The following is an 18975-nucleotide window of genomic DNA, read 5'->3' as shown; positions in this document are numbered from 1 at the left end:
CTGTGGAATGCAGAGTGCCTGTGCGGTAAAGCTGCAGCGCCTCATCCAGACAATAATTTCCTGACAAAAAAGGTGGTCTAAAGAGGGTCTTGATTTTGCTCAGCACCTAAACCCCAGTTTAGCATCATGCCTGGTAAGTGTGTGAAATTGTTACTGGCTGCATGAATTATATTCCAATAATAACACACTTTTGCAAGGTGGGGGGGCTCTTACTATGTGCCTGGCACTGTGCTGTTGTACACAAACCGGTCTCCTTAGGTAGGTAATTAAAGGGGTTAATACAGATGAAATGTCAATACCATAACATGATTGATAATTCACTGTATCCTTTCTGATGGAACTTCACTGGAAGGGGGTGCAGAAGAGACAAAACCATTTCCTCTAGCTTTACAGCAGGTGAGTTTAACCACAACTAAGATATTTCTCATTAGGTGATTGGGGATACCCTCAGAGAATATGGGGAGATTTGACCCTCTGGGGTTAAATCTGTTTTCTACACTTCACTTCCTAGGGTAGGAAATAAAGAGCACCAAGGCCGTTCCAGACTCCAGGAGACGGGGTGGCGGGTCAGGTCCTCGCTGCTGGGTCTGCGGGGACTTTTGCTGTTGCTTTATACACCTTATTCACAGTGTGTGCTAGCTTGTTTTGATGCTAGGGCCATTGGGTCTTGTCTGGCAGAACAAATTGGGATAGAAAAGTTCACCTTTAGAGGAATGCTTTTCTGTGTCGTTTTCTTTGTCGAAAGCAAAGGGCACAGGTCAGTGAATGGGTAGATGAGGGAGGAGCTGGGGGGATGGAAGAGAGAGAGAAGGGGGCAGTAGGCATGGGTTCTGGAATCTCACAGAGCACCTTATTGCTTCTAGAATTTCTTCTGGTTATTTACGTTATATTCTGGTAATAAAACTTACCTGAACTCAGTGCAGAAAGGGCACACATTTTGTTTGGCTCTTCTTCCTTACCCTTGTTTCAGACCATTTAAGTTAGTATTCCCATTAAAGATGTTTAACAATGTAATTTTCACTGATAGCATTCACTCATTCAAAATCCTTCTGAAATTTTCCCCTTTTGCTAGAGGAAGAGAACCCTTTTTTTTTTTTTGATCTTCCACTTTACTAGGTAGATGGCTTATGCTGGGGTTAGAAGCTTCGTTATTGTCAAAAGGAGCCTTCCTGAGCTCATTTGGTTCCCATCCTTCCCACGTGAAGACTCCTTTGTTTCTTAAAGTTGCCATTTTGATCTTCTTACACTGCCAAAGCTTGTAAACATTTAAAAAATTATATAAATATTTGAATCATTCAAAAGAATGTGCAATGAGTGTGTATATGTATATACATATGCATTATGTAACATATCAAGATAATGAACTTTGGGAATATTTCACCCAATTTAAGTATTAGAACATTACCAATACAATTTGTGTCAAAAATTTAATACCAAGATGTTATTAGCTACTCTTGCTATCTGTTAACTGAGAAATCACAAACAAAACAGCCACTATACATGTCATAAATCAGTTACTTATTCTAGGGATTACAGCTCCATTTTCATACATTGGAAAAATAGTGGACCTGTACATGAGGTCTGCATGTAATGGAGATCTGGGCTCTGTTGAATTTACCTGGGTTCAGATTTCAGCTTCACTGTTGGACTCTCCATGGGCCAGTGTTCCTCACTGGATGGAACACAAGGGTTTGTTCCATCATTTCCAGAGGCGGGCTTCTCCTCAGGGTAGGTCACATCAGTATTTTTTACTCTTTAGCCCTCCATTATGAGCCTGACCATTTAATATAACAGGAGCTTGGTGTGTTGATATTTTGTCATTTTACGAGACTGGAGCCCTAGGAAGGTAAAGACTCAGTCTTCATCCTTCCTTGGGCTTCACCATTATCTGCTCTTGTGGGTAGGAGGATGGGGTAGTTAGTGGTTGTCCTGCTGTAAGAAAGAGCTTTTTTTCTTCTCTTAAAAAAAATGAAATATAATTTCCTGCTTCAGATAAGATATAATTTTGTTTTGCTCCTAAGGGCAATAAAAACATAGCACATCTTTATCCTTCTGTATCTATGGAAGCACTGAAATTTGGCATTGGCTTTCTTTGTTCTTCAGAGAGTCAAATAGCCAAATGCCTATTTCATCCTGTTTCTAGTTTCCCCAAATGTATGTGTGATCAAAGATCATGTATTTGTCTAGGTTATCATCAATGTAATTAGCCTAACTAGAATGAGGTTTGTCATTTGGGACATATATATATATTAAATATAATGTGCATTTAATATAAACACGCACTGCAGTGTGCCCACAGGAGCAACCCAGCAGCTATCGCTAGTCAGAATTAAGACATTATTGTTCCTTCAGTGTAATACAAACTTCTCTAATTAGTCGGCTAACATTTAAAGATGTTTACGTTGTAACAATAATAGAAAATTTATGTGGAGGTTCAGATTTATTCTTGTATCCCAGAAGTTCATTCTGTGTTGCAAATAGTCGGTCAAATACTGACTTTTATATTTATTCTTTCAGCATTTATCCAACCCGTGTATTAAGAGAATCTCTGACTTGAACTCTTCATGTGGGCTCTGCAGATGGGTTTTTAGTATCCCTTCTTTTCCACAGCTAACCTCCTTAGGGGGGTTACTCTGGTATTTCCTTGGGCTTACTTCCTCCAGTTTAACGTCCTCATGGGTTACTGGGAGCCCCAGCAAGGGGTGGGAGTGCTCACAAAGCATAGCGGGTAGATCAGAAAGAAAGAGCGTCATACACCTTCAGGGAGAAGGGGTAAAATAGTGTCACACACCTTCAGGGAGAAGGGATATCTGGTGTTTTTTAATGGGGCCCTTGGTTTGCTTCATTGATCAATTACTTGACATCACAACTTTCTTTCCTGTGGGGGGGAAAGATAAGAGTTACTGAGAACATTTCTCAGCCCCTGTCCTCAGGACTGGGCACCCACTGGTGCTTGCTGCTGCCTCCTGTGAATGGCCAGTTGATGTAAAGATACTTGTTAAGCGTCTACTAGATTATCTGTCAGCACTAGGGATGGTGGGGTGCATAGTGTCTGGACAAAATTACCCTACCCTGAAGGCACTGACGCAGAGAAGCTTAAGTAAAAGAGGCCTAACAGTGTGCTGCTGTTTCCAAGTGCAAAGAGCAGCCCCATCTGTTAAGGGGACAGGTATTCTGGGAAGGCCCCACACAGAGCTAGAACTTGAGTAAGGTCTTGAAAGATAAAAATACTTATTTGCTTTTAAAAAGATATAATTAGGTGTATAACTTGATAAACGTTACATATGTACCCACCTAACTACCACCAGATCAAGATACAGGACATGTCGGCTCCCCAGTGTCCCCTCCCAGGACATAATCATCCCGCGAGGACCCACTATTCTGACCTCTGTCACTAGAGATTAGTTTTGTCTGTTTTTGAATATCACTCAGAGGGACTCATACACTATGTACTTGTTTTGACTGGCTTCTTTCATTCTAGTTTTACCTGTGAAATTCACCCATTTTGTTAAAGGAGTAAGTTCAGTACCTTTCGTCGATGCATTAATATGCGATTTTATGACTATACCACAGTTTACTTATCCATTCTGTTGTTGATGGTATTGGGGTTGTTTCCAGTTTGGGGCTATTAGGAATAAAGCTTCTGTAAGCATTCTTGCACATGATGATGATGGACAGAAATGCTCGTTTATTTTGGTTTGGTGTATGCCTGGGAAATGGACTTGCTTGGTCATGAGTTTTTCTTCTATGTTTAGCTTTAGTCGATTCTGCCAGGTTTCCCAAGTTGTGGTATCAACTGCTACCCAGAGTGTATGAGAGTTCTAGTTGCTATACATCCTTGCAAAATAGGTTGTTGTTAATCCCTTTAAGTTTAGCGCATTTGGGGGATGTGAAGCTATGTAATTTGTATTTCCTTGATGGCTAATGAAGTTAAACACCTTTTCATATATGGACCTACTGGCCATCTGGATAATCTCTCTCATGAGGTGCCTGCTTAAATCTTTGGCCCATTTAAAAAGATTGCATTGCCTATTTTTTGGTTATTAAGTTGTGGAATTACTTTATTATAGATAAGATTTGCTTTGACAGATATATTGCAGTAATCCTCTGGTCTGTGACATGCCTTTCATTTGCATAATGTTTTTTTTTTTTTTATTGAACACTTTTTTTACTCACATATATAGTCAAGAGGGTTACAGGTATTGGGCAAGGGGAGGAAAGGTTTCTTCCACACAGTGATTCGGGAGCCCAGGCTATGAAGACTGACATTTTAAACATCTAGCTTCCAAGACTGCCCTGGGTGTAAACATGCACAATGCAGAAGAGGAAGGAACATGGAACATCATGAATGGGAAATTGTTATGGTGCAGCCTGGAGGTTAGCACATCACTTTAGCTCATACCCCATTAGCTGGAACTCAGTCACAGTCCACTGCCAGGGAGGCTGGACAGTGTCTAATTATCTTCCCAGGAGAAGAAGCAAATGGCTCTTGGAGTGTAGCTAACCTAACTCTGTCCCCCAGAGTTGGATGTGTTTTTTTTTTGTTTTTTTTTAATTAGTTTTATTTTGATATCATTAATCTACAATTACATGAAGGACATTATGTTTACTAGGCTACCCCCTTCACTAAGTCCCCCCCACATACCCGTTCACAGTCACTGTCCATCAACATAGTATGATGCTGTAAAATCACTACTTGTCTTCTCTGTGTTGCACAGCCCTCCCTGTGCTGCCCCCCCCACTACACATGTTAATCGTAATGCCCCCTTTCTTTTTTCCCGCCATTATCCCTCCCCTCCCACCCGTCCTCCCCAGTCCCTTTCCCTTTGGTAATTGTTAGTCCATTCTTGGGTTCTGTGCTTCTGCTGCTGTTTTCTTCCTTCAGTTTTCTTTTGTTCTTATACTCCACATATGAGTGAAATCATTTGGTACTTGTCTTTCTCCGCCTGGCTTATTTCACTGAGCATAATACCCTCTAGCTCCATACATGTTGTTGCAAATGGTAGGATCTGTTTTTTTCTTATAGCTGAGTAGTATTCCATTGTGTATATGTACCACATCTTCTTTATCCATTCATCTACTGATGAACATTTAGGTTGCTTCCATATCTTGGCTATTGTAAATAGTGCAGCGATAAACATAGGGGTGTATCTGTCTTTTTCAAACGGGAGTGTTGCATTCTTGGAGAAAATTCCTAGAAGTGGAATTCCTGGGCCAAATGGTATTTCTATTTTGAGCATTTTGAGGAACCTCCATACTGCTTTCCACAATGGTTGAACTAATGTACATTCCCACCAGCAATGCAGGAGGGTTCCCCTTTCTGCACAACCTCACCATTTGTTGTTGTTTGTCTTTTGGATGGTAGCGATCCTTACTGGTGTGAGGTGATATCTCATTGTGGTTTTAATTTGCATTTCTCTGATGACAACCAATGTGGAGCATCTTTTCATGTGTCTGTTGGCCATCTGAATTTCTTCTTTAGAGAACTGTCTATTCAGCTCCTTTGTCCATTTTTTAATTGGATTATTTGTTTTTGTTTGTTGAGGTGCGTGAGCTCTTTATATATTTTGGATGTCAACCCTTTATCAGATCTGTCATTTTCAAATATATTCTCCCATACTATAGGATACCTTTTTGTTCTATTGATGGTATCCTTTGCTGTACAGAAGCTTTTCAGTTTGATATAGTCCCATTTGTTCATTTTTGCATTTGTTTCCCTTGCCTGGGGAGATATGTTCAAGAAGAGGTCACTCATGTTTATGTCTAAGAGATTTTTGCCTATGTTTATCTCTAAGAGTTTTATGGTTTCATGACTTACGTTCAAGTCGTTGATCCATTTCGAATTTACTTTTATGTATGGGGTTAGACAGTGATCCAGTTTCATTCTCTTACATGTAGCTGTCCAGTTTTGCCAGCACCATCTGTTGAAGAGACTGTCATTTCCCCATTGTATGTCCATGGCCCCTTTATCAAATATTAATTGACCATATATGTTTGGGTTAATGTCTGGAGTCTCTATTCTGTTCCATTGGTCTGTGGCTCTGTTCTTGTGCCAGTACCAAATTGTCTTGATTACTGTGGCTTTGTAGTAGAGCTTGAAGTTGGGGAGTGAGATCCCCACCACTTTATTCTTCCTTCTCAGGATTGCTTTCCCTATTCGGGGTCTTTGGTGTTTCCATATGAATTTTTGAACTATTTGTTCCACTTCATTGAAGAATGCTGTTGGTAGTTTGATAGCGTTTGCATCGAATCTGTATATTGCTTTGGGCACGATGGCCATTTTGACGATATTAATTCTTCCTAGCCAGGAGCATGGGATGAGTTTCCATTTGTTAGTGACCTCTTTAATTTCTCTTAAGAGTGTCTTATAGTTTTCAGGATATAGGTCTTTCACTTCCTTGGTTAGGTTTATTCCTAGGTATTTTATTCTTTTTAATGCTATTGTGAATGGAATTGTCTTCCTGATTTCTCTTTTTATTAGTTTATTGTTAGTGTATAGGAAAGCCACAGATTTCTGTGTGTTAATTTTGTATCCTGCAACTTTGCTGAATTCCGATATTAGTTTTGGTGTGGAGTCTTTAGGGTTTTTTATGTACAATATCATGTCATCTGCAAATAGTCACAGTTTAACCTCTTCTTTACCAATCTGGATTCCTTGTATTTCTTTGTTTTGTCTAATTGCCGTGGCTAGCACCTCCAGTACTATGTTGAATAACAGTGGAGAGAGTGGGCATCCCTGTCTTGTTCCCGATCTTAGAGGAAAATCTTTCAGCTTCTCGCTGTTCAGCATGATGTTGGCTGTGGGTTTATCATGTATGGCCTTTATTATGTTGAGGTACTTGCCCTCTATACCCATTTTGTTGAGAGTTTTTATCATGAATGGATGTTGAATTTTATCGAATGCTTTTTCAGCGTCTATGGAGATGATCATGTGGTTTTTGTCTTTCTTTTTGATGTGGTGGATGATGTTGATGGATTTTCGAATGTTGTACCATCCTTGCATCCCTGGGATGAATCCCACTTGGTCATGGTATATGATCCCTTTGATTTATTTTTGAATTCGGTTTGCTAATATTTTGTTGAGTATTTTTGCATCTACGTTCATCAGGGATGAACTACGTTCATCTGTAGTTTTCTTTTTTGGTGGCTTCTTTGCCTGGTTTTGGTATTAGGGTGATGTTGGCTTCATAGAATGAGTTTGGGAGTATTCCCTCCTCTTCTATTTTTTGGAAAACTTTAAGGAGAATGGGTATTATGTTTTCTCTGTATGTCTGATAAAATTCTGAGGTAAATCCATCTGGCCCGGGGGTTTTGTTCTTGGGTAGTTTTTTGATTACCACTTCAATTTTGTTGCTGGTAATTGGTCTGTTTAGATTTTCTGTTTCTTTCTGGGTCAGTCTTGGAAGGTTGTATTTTTCTAGGAAGTTTTTCATTTCTCCTAGGTTTCCCAGCTTGTTAGCATATAGGTTTTCATAGTACTCTCTAATAATTCTTTGTATTTCTGTGGGGTCCGTCGTGATTTTTCCTTTCTTGTTTCTGATTCTGTTGATGTGTGTTGACTCTCTTTTCCTCTTAGTAAGTCTGGCTAGAGGCTTATCTATTTTGTTTATTTTCTCCAAGAAGCAGCTCTTGGTTTCATTTATTTTTGCTATTGTTTTATTCTTCTCAATTTTATTTATTTCTTCTCTGATCTTTATTATGTCCCACCTTCTGCTGACCTTAGGCCCCATTTGTTCTTCTTTTTCCAATTTCAATAATTGTGACATTAGACCATTCATTTGGGATTGTTCTTCCTTCTTTAAATATGCCTGAATTGCTATATACTTTCCTCTTAAGACTGCTTTTGCTGTATCCCACAGTAGTTGGGGCTTTGTGTTGTTGTTGTCGTTTGTTTCCATATATTGCTGGATCTCCATTTTGATTTGATCCTTGATCCATTGATTATTTAGGAGCATGTTGTTAAGCCTCCATGTGTTTGTGAGCCTTTTTGCTTTCTTTGTACAATTTATTTCTAGTTTTATGCCTTTGTGGTCTGAAAAGTTGGTTGGTAGGATTTCAATCTTTTGGAATTTACTGAGGCTCTTTTTGTGGCCTAGTATGTGGTCTATTCTGGAGAATGTTCCATGTGCACTTGAAAAGAATGTGTATCCTGTTGCTTTTGGATGTAGAGTTCTGTAGATGTCTATTAGGTCCATCTGTTCTAGTGTGTTGTTCAGTGCCTCTGTGTCCTTACTTATTTTCTGTCTTGTGGATCTTTCCTTTGGAGCGAGTGTTGTGTTGAAGTCTCCCAAAATGAATGCATTGCATTCTATTTCCTCCTTTAATTCTGTTAGTATTTGTTTCACATATGTTGGTGCTCCTGTATTGGGTGCATATATATTTATAATGGTTATATCCTCTTGTTGGACTGAGCCCTTTATCACTATGTAATGTCCTTCTTTATCTTTTGTTACTTTCTTTATTTTGAAGTCTATTTTGTCTGATAGTAGCATTGCAACACCTGCTTTTTTCTGTCTGTTGTTTGCATGAAATATCTTTTTCCATCCCTTGACTTTAAGTCTGTGCGTGTCTTTGGGTTTGAGGTGAGTCTCTTGTAAGCAGCATATGGATGGGTCTTGCTTTTTTATCCATTCTATTACTCTGTGTCTTTTGATTGGTGCATTTAGTCCATTTACATTTAGGGTGATTATTGAAAGGTATGTACTTATTGCCATTGCAGGCTTTAAGTTTGTGATTACCAAAGGTTCAAGGTTAGCTTCTTTACTATCTTACTGTCTAAAGTAAGTCGGATGATTATTTCTCTACCTTCTTATTCTTCCTCCTCCATTCTTTACATGTTAGGTGTTTTATTCTGTACTCTTTTGTGTTTCATTTTACTGCTTTTCTGAGTAGCTGGATTTTATTTTTCACCTTTAGTTAGTATTTGGTTGGTCTGCTTTCTTTGCTGTGATTTTATTTTCTCTGTTGACAGCTATTTAGCCTTAGGAGTGCTGCCATCTAGAGCTGTCCCTTTAAAATATCCTGTAGAGGTGGTTTGTGGGAGGCAAATTTCCTCAACTTTTGCTTGTCTGAGAATTGTTTAAACCCTCCTTCATATTTAAATGATAATCATGCTGGATACAGTATTCTTGGTTTAAGGCCCTTTTGTTTCATTGCATTAAATATATCATGCCATTCTCTTCTGGCCTGTAAGGTTTCTGTTGAGAAGTCTGATGATAGCCTGATGGGTTTTCCTTTGTAGGTGACCTTTTTTCTCTCTCTGGCTGCCTTTAATACTCTGTCCTTGTCCTTGATCTTTGCCATTTTAATTATTATGTGTCTTGATGTTGTCTTCCTTGGGTCCCTTGTGTTGGGAGTTCTGTGTACTTCCGTGGTCTGAGAGACTATTTCCTCCCCCAGTTTGGGGAAGTTTTTGGCAATTATTTCTTCAAAGACACTTTCTATCCCTTTTTCTCTCTCTTCTTCTTCTGGTACCCCTATAATGCAAAGATTTTGCCGTTTGGATTGGTCACACAGTTCTCCTAAGATTGTTTCATTCCTGGAGATCCTTTTATCTCTCTCTGCGTCAGCTTCTCTGTATTCCTGTTCTCTGATTTCTATTCCATTAACGGCCTCTTGCACCTCATCCAGTCTACTCTTAAGTCCTTCCAGAGATTGTTTTATTTCTGTATTCTCCCTCCTAACTTGATCCTTTAGCTGTTGCATATTTCTTTTCAGGTCCATCAGCATGGTTATGACCTTTATTTTGAATTCTTTTTCAGGAAGATTGTTTAAATCTATCTTCTCAGGCTCCTTCTCAGGGGTTGTCTGGGTAATTATGGACTGGATCAAATTCTTCTGCCTTTTTATGGCAATAGAGGTAGTCATGGGCAGTTGGCGCATGTGTTTGCTGGGAGAAAAACGTCCCTTCCTGCACCTTACCCTTCTCCGCTGCCTGTGCTGGTTCCCCGCACATGGGAAGCAGCTTCTGGTTTTATTTCCTGAGCTGCCGTGGGTGGTGCAGCCCTCGGGGCAGCCCAGGGCCCTGCGGGGAGGGGCAGGTGCGCTGGGTGTGCTCTCCTGTGTGAATGGGCGACCCTTGGCGCCCTGTCCTGGCTTCCTCTGTCTGTGCTGGGCTGCTGCGTGCCAGCGGGGCCTCTGAGTCTGGCCCAGGCAGCTGCATGGGAGGCTCTGTGTGGCTGCTGTGGGTGTGGCTGGTCTCAGGCTGCTGCTCTGCTATGACGGGGCCATGCAGGGAGGGGAATGGATGGGAGGCTGTTTATCACCATGAGGGGCTTCAGAGCTGTGCTGTCACTCAGGGGTTTAGGGTGCCTGGAGTTCCCTGAGATTCCCAGCTGCTGGGCTGAGTGTGCCGGGATGCTTCCGTCGAGTTGTGAGGCCCCTGTCCCTTTAACACTTTGAAAAAGCACTCGCTTTTCTTTTTTCCCAGGGACCCTCTTACAGATTTTACTGTTCTATTTCCCTGATATCCAGCACACCATGCACTGTGTGTCTGTGCTCCCAGTGTGGATGACTAGGGCTGGGTATTTAGCAGTCCTTGGCTCCCATTGCCTCCCTGCTCAGACTCCTCTCCTCCCGCCAGTGGGCTGGGGTGGGGGGCGCACTTGGGTCCCACCGGGCCGCGGCTTGTTTCTTACCCCCTTCATGAGGTGCTGAGTTCTCGCAGATGTAGATGTAGCCTGGCTGTTGTACTATATCTTCTCACCTCTCTTTTAGGAATAGTTGTATTTGTTGTATTTTCATAAAATATATATGGTTTTGGGAGATTTCTGCTGCCCTACTCATGCCGCCATCTTGGCTCCTCCCCTCTTCTGTAACTTTTTTAATGCTGGGAGAAGCAGCCAGCCCACAGTCCCTGCTGCCTCATAGGCACTCTGTCTCTCAAAGAGCTACTTACCATACCAAGGGCCACCCCTACTGCCTCAGGTATCACCTCCACTTGCCTCCAGTCCTTGAATGGGGCCCAGTCTTCTAGGAGGCAAGCCACCTCAGACCACATACCCATTGAGGGACAATCCACTTTCTCCCCATTCATAGAGGCAGCCTGCTGAAGCACCCCTCCCATAAGAGCAGCCTGTCTTTTTCCTTGGTCAACAATGAACCCTGCTAACTTCACCAATTGTCTTGCTAATGGGTTTCAGCCCCCAGCAAGTTCTCTATGGATTCAGTGACCAAAGAAATGACAGTAAAATGTTTCCTTTGGAGAGAAAGGTTTATTACCCGGATTGTTCTCCTGGTGGTAGGTCGAGCAGTAGCATCTCTGCCTCCACCCAGAACATTGGGCTGAGCTCTCTATATATAGTTCAATAATAGTTATTGCCTAAAGGTGTGGAAGTGGTAGCCTAGCAACAGGCCAGTTACATCAACAGGTGGTTTAAGTTCAGTGAGGATCCTGGCCATAGGAACCCCAACTTCCCCACACTGCCCAGTCTCAAGATCCAAGGTAACATATTTATAGACTCTGAGGATTAGGAGATTGTCTTGCCTAAGGGTTTGTTCTTCAACTGGTGAATAAACAAACGGTGGTATATCCCAGTGTCCTGTCTGAGGGTTTCAGCTTTCAGCCCTGGGCAAGTTCACTATGGATTCAGTGAGACTGAGAATGACAATGGAATGTTCCTGGGGGAAAAGGGTTCATACCCAGCTTCATTCTCCTGGCAGTAGGTCAAGCACTAAAATCACGTCTGCCTCCAACAGTCTGCAGGTCTGTAATCCACCTCTGTCTTTGCCTCTGCCCAGAAGAGTGGGCAGGGCTCTTTAAATACTGACTCAGTCAATAATAGTTCATTGCCTACAGGTGTTGTTGTATCCGCCAGCAGCAATAGGCCAAGTACCTCATCAAGTAGTTTAGGGTCAGGTGAGGATCGTGGCTGTAGGCACTTACATTTTCCCCACAGACACAGACATCTTTGGAGGGCCATTATTAAGCTACTACAGAGCTATATACACATGCGTGCAGACATACTTACCCCTCTTACAAATCAGTCAGAAACCAATCTGCTTCTTTAAATAGGTAAAAGTTAAAATATGCTTCACCAAAGAAGACCGGCAAATCTTAAATAAGTACAAAGTAAGATGTTTAAGATCATTATTCATCAGGAAAATGCAAATTAAGACCACAATGATATTTTACTGCATACCAACTAAAATGGTTAAAACCCTGTCAGTGTTGGCAAGGTGCAGAGCAAATGTAACTCCATACATTGCTGGCAGAAATACAATAGGGGGCAGTCAACTTAAAAAATGGTGTAGCAGCTCTTTACAAAGTCAACATACACCAACCATATGACCTAGCAGTCCTGCTCTTAGGCATACATACAAGAGAAATGAAAACATATTTCAAAACAAAGATTCATACAAGAATGTTCTAGCAGCTTCATTCCTATTGACCACAAACTACAAACAATCCGAATGTCTTTCAGCCAGTCATTAAACAAATATTAAATTTGTGGTATATCCATATGTTTTGCCTGAGGGTTTCAGCCCTGGGCAAGTTCATTACAGATTCAGTGAGACCAAGAAATGACAATGGAATGTTCTTGGAGTAAAAGGGTTCATACCCAGCTTTATTCTCCTGGCAGTAGATTGAACTCTAGGATCACATCTGTATCCAGCAGTCTGCAGATCCTCTCTACCTCCCCCAGAACACTGGGCAGAGCTCTTTATATAGTGACTCAGTCAATAATAGCTTATTGCCTAGGGTGTGGAAGTGTTAGCCTTGCAGGAGGCCGATTACATCATCAAGTAGATTAGGGTCAGGTGAGGATGCTGGCCATTGGAACTTCCATTTTCCTTACACCATATAATAGAACACTATTCCATAATAATAACAATAATAACAAATTACCGATACACACAATAACAGGCAAATCTCAAAAGCATTACATTAAAAGGAGGAAGCTAGACATAAAAGACACCTACTGTATAATTCTTTTATATGAAATCCTAGAAAAGGCAGAAGTATAGTAAGAGAAATATTATTGGATGCCAGGGGCTGGGGAGGAGGGCTGCAAAGGATTAACTGCAAAGGGGCATTAAGTGAAGTTTGGGGGGTGATGGGAATGTTGTGTATCTTGATCACTGTGGTGCCTGCATGGATATGTACATTTATAAAACTCATTGAATGAGACACCTAAAATGGTAAATTTTAACACAAGTAAATTATATGTCAATAAAACGTATTTTTTATATTTTGGTATCATTAATATACAATTACATGAACAACATTGTGGTTACTAGATTCCCCCCATTATCAAGTCCCCACCACATACTCCATTACAGTCACTGTCCATCAGCATAGTAAGATGCTATAGAGTCATTACTTGTCTTCTCTGTGTTATACTGCCTTCCCTGTGACCACCCCCTATGTTATGTATGCTAATTGTAATGCCCCTTATTCCCCTTCTCCCTCCCTTCCCACCCACCCTCCCCAGTCCCTTTCACTTTGGTAACTGTTAGTTCATTCTTGGGTTCTGTGAGTCCGCTGCTGTTTTGCTCCTTCAGTTTTTGCTTTGTTCTTATACTCCACATATGAGTGAAATCATTTGATACTTGTCTTTCTCTGCCTGGCTTATTTCACTGAGCATAATACCCTCTAGCTCCATCTGTGTTGTTACAAATAGTAGGATTTGTTTTCTTCTTATGGCTAAATAATATTCCATTGTTTATATGTACCACATCTTCTTTACCCATTCATCTACTGATGGACACTTAGATTGTTTGCATTTCTTGGCTATTGTAAATAGTGCTGCAATAAACATAGGGGTGCATATGTCTTTTTGAAACTGATCTCCTGCATTCTTAGGGTAAATTCCTAGGAGGGGAATTCCTGGGTCAAATGGAATTTCTATTTTAAGTTTTTGGGGAATTTCCATACTGCTTTCCACAATGGTTGAACTAATTTGCATTCCCACCAGCAGTGTAGGAGGGTTCCCCTTTCTCCGCATCCTTGCCATCATTTGTTGTTTCTGGTCTTTTCTAAGTTGGCCATCCTAACTGGTGTGAGGTGGTATCTCATTGTGGTTTTAATTTGCACTTCCCTGATAATAAGCTATTTGGAGCATCTTTCCATGTGCCTGTTGGCCATCTGAATTTCTTCTTTTGGAGAAGTGTCTGTTCATATCCTCTGCCCATTTTTAAATAGGGTTATTTGCTTTTGGGGTGTTGAGGCATGTGAGTTCTTTATATATTTTGGATGTTAACCCCTTGTCAGATATGTCATTTACTAATATATTCTCCCATACTGTAGGATGCCTTTTTGTTCTATTGATGGTGTCCTTGGCTGTACAGAAGCTTTTTAGCACATGTAAGTGTACATTTAGTGATGTAGTTCCATTTGTTCATTTTTTATTTTGTTTCCCTTGCCCAAGGAGATGTGTTCAGGAAAAAGTTCCTCATGTTTATACTCAAGAGATTTTTGCCTATGTTTTCTTCTAAGAGTTTTATGGTTTCATGACTTATATTCAGGTCTTTGATCCATTTTGAGTTTACTTTTGTGTGTGGGGTTAGACAATAATCCAGTTTCATTCTCTTGCATGTAGCTGTCCAGTTTTGCCAACACCAGTTGTTGAAGAGGCTGTCCTTTCCCTATTGTCTATCCATGGCTCCTTTATCGTATATTAATTGACCATATATGCTTGGGTTTATATCTGTGCTCTCTAGTCTGTTCCATTAGTGTATGGTTCTGTTATTGTGCCAGTACCAAATTGTCTTGATTACTGTGGTTTTGTAGTAGAGCTTGAAGTCAGGGAGCATAATCCTCCCTGCTTTATTCTTCCTTCTCAGGATTGCTTTGGCTATTCAGGGTCTTCTGTGATTCTGTATGAATTTTAGAACTATTTGATCTAGTTCATTGAAGAATGCTGTTGGTATGTTGATAGGGATTGCTTTGAATTTGTAGATTGCTTTAGGCAAGAAGGCCATTTTGACAATATTAATTTTTCCTATCCATGAGCATGGAATGTTTTCCATTTATTGGTATCAATAAAACTGATTTTAAAAATCAACCACATGTGTTTATGTGAAACCATCATAAGACTGTATATCAGTGATACTTTAATAAAAAAAATCAACCACATGAGAGGAAGAAAAACTGGGAAAAAAAAAGAATAGTGAGGAAGAGAAATGTTCTCAAGCAGCAGGCGGATAAACCAGAGAAAAGCATGTCATAAGGAAGGATGTCATGTTTCGGGGTTGGAAGAACCACCACTAAGGAAGAGTGCATTTGTTTGTCCCAACGTTTAGAGAGGGAAGATGCCAGATAACAGAGATGTACCTCTTTGTTTCATGAGTAAGAACTAGGAAATAAGAAAGAAAAAGAAATCTAAGAACCAGGCAGATAAACAAACAAAAGGGTGCAAGTGTCAAACTGATGCAAGTCCCACAGAAGATGTCTGACATTCTAAGGCCTTCCCAGCACAAAGGTGATGCTCCAGCCATTCTTTAAACCACTTCAGCATTTGTGAACTAAGAGGGGAATGGGCGGACAGAAAATAGACTAGAGGGTGCCAGGGGCTGGGAAGTGATAGCTAAAGGGGAGCAGGGCTTCTTTAAGGACGGGAGGAAATGTTCTAGAATTGGTTGTGGTGGTGGTTGCACAACTCTATGAGTACACCAAAGTCCACTGAACCATACACTTTAAATGGGTGAATTATATAGTGTCTAAACTCTACCTCAAATTGTTATCAAAAGAAATCAATTATATGTCTGTGCAGTGTGAATATACATAGTGCCATTTCACTGTACACCTAAAAATGGTTAAATTTTATGTTATGTATATTATATCACAATTGAAATTAAACAAAAAATCAATTGCATTCTATTAGATTAATAAATTGAACTTCATTATAATGGTCATCAAAAAAAAAATCCATTGAGGGGACAGAGCCAAGATGGCGGCTCTCCTCCCAAAAATATATATTTTTGAAAATACAACAAATAAAACTATCCCTAAAGAGAGACCAGAAGACACAGGACAACAGCCAGACTACATCCACACCTGTGAGAACCCAGCACCTGGTGAAAGGGGTAAGATACAAGCCACAGCGCTAGCCATCCCTGTCAGAGTGCAGACACACAGTGCATGTGTGGGGTGCTGGAAACTAGGGAAGCAGGACAGTAAGACCTGTGAGCCGGTCATGAAGCCAGCGCCCCTGTGACAAAGAAAAGCAAGTGCTTTTTGAAAGTCTTAAAGGGACAGACACCCCACAGCTGGTCGGAAGCATCCCGGGCCACAGTCCAGCAGCTGGAAATTCAAGGGAACTCCGGGCGCACTAACCCCCTGGGCAACAGCTCTGAGACCCCTCACGGAGCTAAATAGCCAAACAGCCCCCCGTCCATTACCCCTCCGGGGCCCCGCCATAGCAGAGAAGCAGCCTGAGGCTGACCATGCCCACAGCAAGGGAGCTTCCTCCATACCGGCTGGGCAAGATATAGAGACCCAGTCTACATGCAATTGCCCAACACAAGCCACTAGGGGTCGCAGTTGTCCCAGTAAAGAAAGGCCAGGAGCCAAGTGGAAAGAGTCTTGACTCTCCGAGCTGACAGTCAATAGCACACCGCTGCACCTATCAACATGAAAAGGCAAAACCATTTGATCCAGACAAGACTAACCCAGATACCTTCAACATCTTCTACATCTTTCCCTGAGAAGGAACCTGGTGAGATAGATTTAACCAATCTTCCTGAAAAAGAATTCAAAATAAAAGTCATAACCATGCTGATGGACTTGCAGAGAAATATGCAAGAACTAAGGAGGGAGAATACAGAAATAAAACAAGCTCTGGAAGGACTTCAAAACAGAATGGATGAGATGCAAGAGACCATTAATGGACTAGAAAACAGAGAACAGGAACGCAGAGAAGCTGATGCAGAGAGAGATAAAAGGATCTCCAGGAATGAAAGAATTTTAAGAGAACTGTGTGACCAATAGAAATGGAACAATATCGGCATTATAGAGGTACCAGGAGAAGAAGGGATAGAAAGTGTCTTTGAAGAAATAATTATTGAAAACTTCCCCAAACTGGGGGAGGAAATGGCCTCTCACACCACAGAGGTATACAGAACTCCCATGTCAAGGGATCCAAGGAGGGCAACACCAAGACACATAATAATTAAAATGGCAAGACCAAAGACAAGGACAAAGTATTAAAGGCAGCTAGAGAGAAAAAAAAAGGTCACCTACAAAGGAAAACCCATCAGGCTATCATCAGACTTCTCAAGAGAAACCCTACAGGCCAGAAGAGAATGGCATGATATACTAGATGCAATGAAACAGAAGGGCCTTGAACCAAGAATACTGTATCCAGCACGATTATCATTTAAATATGAAGGAGGGATTAAACAATTCCCAGACAAGCAAAAGTTGAGGGAATTTGCCTCCCACAAACCACCTCTACAGGGCATCTTACAGGGACTTCCCTAGATGGGAGCACTCCTAAAAAGAGCCCAGAACAAAACACCCAACACATGAAGAAGGGACGAGGAGGAATAAGAAGGAAGAGAAGTAAAGAGTCATCAGAGTGTGTTTATAAGAGCTCAAAAAGCGAGTTAAGTTAGACAGTAAGATAGTAAAGAAGCTAACCTTGAACCTTTGGTAACCACAAAATTAAAGCCTACAATGGCAATAAGTACATACCTTTCAATAATCACCCTAAATGTAAATGGACTAAATGCACCAATCAAATGACACAGAGTAATAGAATGGATAAAAAAGCAAGACCCATCCATATGCTGCTTACAAGAGACTCACCTCAAACCCAAAGACATGCACAGACTTAAAGTCAAGGGATGGAAAAAGATATTTCATGCAAACAACAGACAGAAAAAAGCAGGTGTTGCAATGCTACTATCAGACAAAATAGACTTCAAAATAAAGAAAGTAACAAAAGATAAAGAAGGACATTACATAATGATAAAGGGCTCAGTCCAACAAGAGGATATAACCATTATAAATATATATGCACCCAATACAGGAGCACCAACATATGTGAAACAAATACTAACAGAATTAAAGGAGGAAATAGAATGCAATGCATTCATTTTGGGAGACTTCAACACAACACTCGCTCCAAAGGAAAGATCCACAAGACAGAAAATAAGTAAGGACACAGAGGCACTGAACAACACACTAGAACAGATGGACCTAATAGACATCTACAGAACTCTACATCCAAAAGCAACAGGATACACATTCTTTTCAAGTGCACATGGAACATTCTCCAGAATAGACCACATACTAGGCCACAAAAAGAGCCTCAGTAAATTCCAAAAGATTGAAATCCTACCAACCAACTTTTCAGACCACAAAGGCATAAAACTAGAAATAAATTGTACAAAGAAAGCAAAAAGGCTCACAAACACATGGAGGCTTAACAACATGCTCCTAAATAATCAATGGATCAAGGACCAAATCAAAATGGAGATCCAGCAATATATGGAAACAAACGACAACAACAACACAAAGCCCCAACTACTGTGGGATACAGCAAAAGCAGTCTTAAGAGGAAAGTATATAGCAATTCAGGCATATTTAAAGAAGGAAGAACAATCCCAAATGAATGGTCTAATGTCACAATTATTGAAATTGGAAAAAGAAGAACAAATGGGGCCTAAGGTCAGCAGAAGGTGGGACATAATAAAGATCAGAGAAGAAATAAATAAAATTGAGAAGAATAAAACAATAGCAAAAATAAGTGAAACCAAGAGCTGCTCCTTGGGGAAAATAAACAAAATAGATAAGCCTCTAGCCAGACTTATTAAGAGGAAAAGAGAGTCAACACACATCAACAGAATCAGAAACGAGAAAGGAAAAATCACGACGGACCCCACAGAAGTACAAAGAATTATTAGAGAGCACTACGAAAACCTATATGCTAACAAGCTGGGAAACCTAGGAGAAATGGACAACTTTCTAGAAAAATACAACCTTCCAAGACTGACCCAGAAAGAAACAGAAAATCTAAACAGACCAATTAC

Source organism: Manis pentadactyla, chromosome 14, assembly GCF_030020395.1.
Source record: "Manis pentadactyla isolate mManPen7 chromosome 14, mManPen7.hap1, whole genome shotgun sequence".
NCBI lineage: Eukaryota > Metazoa > Chordata > Mammalia > Pholidota > Manidae > Manis > Manis pentadactyla.
Note: the sequence above shows the minus strand (reverse complement) of the source record.